General features: G+C 36.2%; 1 pseudogene; it reads left to right on the top strand.

Annotated features, from left to right (window-relative positions):
- Window positions 1-208: 208 nt before the first annotated feature.
- On the top strand, window positions 209-321 carry LOC115652990 (annotated as a pseudogene).
- Window positions 322-3,417: the final 3,096 nt, after the last annotated feature.

The following is a 3,417-nucleotide window of genomic DNA, read 5'->3' as shown; positions in this document are numbered from 1 at the left end:
ATATCTCCTAATTTTGTGTAATTCCTTATCCTGACATTTGTTGCAGATATGCATGAAGGAACTTCTCTAGAGGAGATGAACAACTTCTCAGGGGAAAGAAAATGCTGTTTGATGTCTAGCTACTTCCCTCCCTCCCTGTGTTTTTGGCCCCATCTCTCTGTCCCTGCACCCACACATGCAATCGTGCAAAAAAGTGATGATGCCCCTAGCCTGACTCATCTTAGGCAGCACATATACTAAAATTGGAATGATACAGAGAAGATTAGCCTGGCCCCTGCACGAGGATGGCATGCAAATTGGTGGGTGGGATAGCTCAATGGTTTGAATATTAGCCTCCTAAACTCAAGGTTCTGAGAGGGCCCTTTAGGGATCTGGGGCAAAAATCTGTCTGGGGATTGATCCTGCTTTGAGCAGGGAGTTGGACTAGATGATGCCCTGAGGTCTCTTCCAATCCTGATATTCTATGATCTAACAAAATCAGGCACCAAACCTATCAGCATTGCTTACAGGAACAAGAATGCTCCCATACAATATGTCTCAGGCGGTGAGAAAATTTTTATTTGTTTTTTTTCCTAAATAACCAGGCACCATTAAAACCATGGATTCAAACTGTTATAAAAGAGCTTTTTCTAAAATAAAATGTAGTAATAAAAAGTACAGTACCATAACACTCTATTTTTTCCTACTTTCACTTTTACAGCTATAGCTTCATTATATCTTTCTTCATATCTTCAGTGTTTATATTCTTCCTTTACACCTTCCATCCTATGTTCCTCTTTTTTAAAATAAAATCCTGCTACATGATCTTGACTAGTTCCTTTCCTCCAACTGTCTCCTTCACCCCATCTTCATTCTGTAGAAATGACCCTGAGCATGATCCCTACTCACCCCCTTTAACTAAATCTAAAGGTCTCTCTCTCTCTCTCTGCCCTCCATCCTTCTTAATCTTTGTACTGTCTTTAACCCTACTTACCACTTGCTGTTCTGCAAATGAGGAGCACAGAGAACTCAGACAAAGCTCTTCACAGCTGTAAAATAAGCTAATGGGAATTGTAACCTATGAAAACAGTATAAATGAATTCAAAGTGCTCTGCATTGACTTATAGAGAAGAAGCAGGCTTTGGAGTATGGTGATCAAAAAGTTAAATGTTTGAATAAATTGTCTGTTCTGAAAATATGTGTAATAAAGAACTCACAAAATCCATTACATAGTTTCCTTGGACTAAGAAGGCTAGGTACTGCTATATGCTTTTTGAATGGAAAAATAAAAAAGCTTTCTATAATCTTTATATCCTACTGATTGGAGTTTGAAATATAATAAACATATTTTAAAGCTTCATCATGAAGCCATACATAGATAAGAATGATGGTTAGACTGATGAAGGCAGTTATTCCTAAACTGTGTTCAGACAATCCTCACTTACAAAAGTAATCATGTTTTCTCAGAATAGTTTGAGATGGTTATCACATTTAATATATAACTGCACTGTTTTAAAAAATGCTTGTCTTTAATTGATGTTAAAGATTAAATCACTATAAAATTAAGAAGCCTAATCTTGTGCCCTTCACCCTACTTTGTCTTGAGTAAAGAATGTATAGTAGTGTTGGTGTGCACATTAGATTATTATTCTACTCAGAGTTACTCTGAAAACATCTTTTGTTTGTTTTTTAGCACACAGTTTCTGGTAAGGATGGATGTATACAACAAATCTTATTTTAGTAACTTGCTACAAGCATTGTACATTTTACATGATCATCATGCTCACAGTACTATAAGCATTATTCTTTAAATAACTAATTGCATGTTTCAGTGTCCCTGAAACAAACAATGCTATGTTTTTAGAATACATAACAAGACTAATATAGAATCTAGTGAACTCTTAGGGCAAAATTCTGTCCTGTGGTTGAACAGAAGAGTGTGTGTTAAAAACTGTTAGAATTATATTTCTACAAAGTCATTAAATGAATAGTATTTAAAAAAAAAACACAAGGAGAGAAGGTCATGGGAATCTTCACCTTTCCACGGTACTCAAGGGAGTGCTAGGAAGCATATCTAGCTAATGTTCTTGTGCACGCACAAGTGAGCACAATCATTAACTTGGGGACTGTGTCCATTGACTTCAGGGTTACACAACTGTAAATGAAAGAAGAATTTAGCTCCAGTTTTACTATTTCAGAGGCAAATTAATTGGCTTTATTAGAGTTGTGTGACTCTTAGTTGAACTGTTAATTGCAGTGGTGAAGTCCCAATACATTCACATCCAAAATACAAGTTTGTCCTATTGGATCCATATTAGGCTTATCCTCAGCTGAATTTTCATTTTATATTCCAAATTTATCTGATTGTCTCAATGAGGTTTAATAGAACAGCAGCTTACATCTGTGGATGCTTTGCTATTGCCTCATGCTGAAGCCATCAGCTATGATCAACTCAAAAGAGCATGAGTCACTGTCATAATACAGCTGCAGCACAGAATTTGTGGATCACAGACTTGCTTAAATTAGTGAAGAGAGGAAGGACAGAAATAAGTCAAGAGCCTAATATACAGAAAAATAAGGGGTGTTTTTCTCTTTTAATTTTAAATCCATTATAAACTGGAATTGTTCTATTTACAAAATTCCAGGTAACAGATCATTATTAGTCATTCCAAATAACTCAAGGGGGCTGTGATTTGAAAGTGCTATCCTGAATCCACCCACAACTGATTTACTTAGGATCTGATGACCTAAGAGGCTCTTGACTTTGACTCCACCTGTGTTTAGTTTCCACCAATCAGCTCCATCTAGTGCTCTAATATTTTATCCCATAGTCCCCAATTTTTTGTTTTTTACCACTAAAAATAGTTTACCTTTTTCACTTCTTCTGGCCAGGAGAGTTAAGCACATCTATAGGGTCACCAACACCAGCCACCAATGAATACACTAACACAGCCAACATGACTTAGAAACACCTAACTCAAAAGAATAACACACTGGTGTCTGTAGTTTTCCCAGCCATCTCATTGGGAATGTACCACTAAGTGATGCAGTATAAACCCACAATTCAGAAGTAGTCACGTGTTCACTCACAAAGTTAATGATAGTATCTACCAACAAGTTCTGCTGCCTTCTTTGGAGGAAACCCCAACTGTAAATAAATACGCCTTAAAGGTAAGAGTGCCCAGTGTTTACTTTGTATTATTATAGTAGGAAGAAAGAAGCTCTGTAATGAGTACCCTTTGATTTAAGTGTTCTCTCCTTATCAGGTTTCCTATAAAGTTTTAATACAGGTTTCAAAGAAAATGAGGATATGCTTTTTTGTATTATCCCTTTTATTAATTGGACTTTATTTTCCAGTAGCTGATTGCTCTGTCACAGTCATTTTAAAAGAAACACATGAAATAGGATTATTTTGTTTGGCTGTTTCTATGAACAGTG

This window comes from Gopherus evgoodei, chromosome 5 (assembly GCF_007399415.2).
Source record: "Gopherus evgoodei ecotype Sinaloan lineage chromosome 5, rGopEvg1_v1.p, whole genome shotgun sequence".
NCBI lineage: Eukaryota > Metazoa > Chordata > Testudines > Testudinidae > Gopherus > Gopherus evgoodei.
This window is presented reverse-complemented; position numbering and strand designations above follow the sequence as displayed.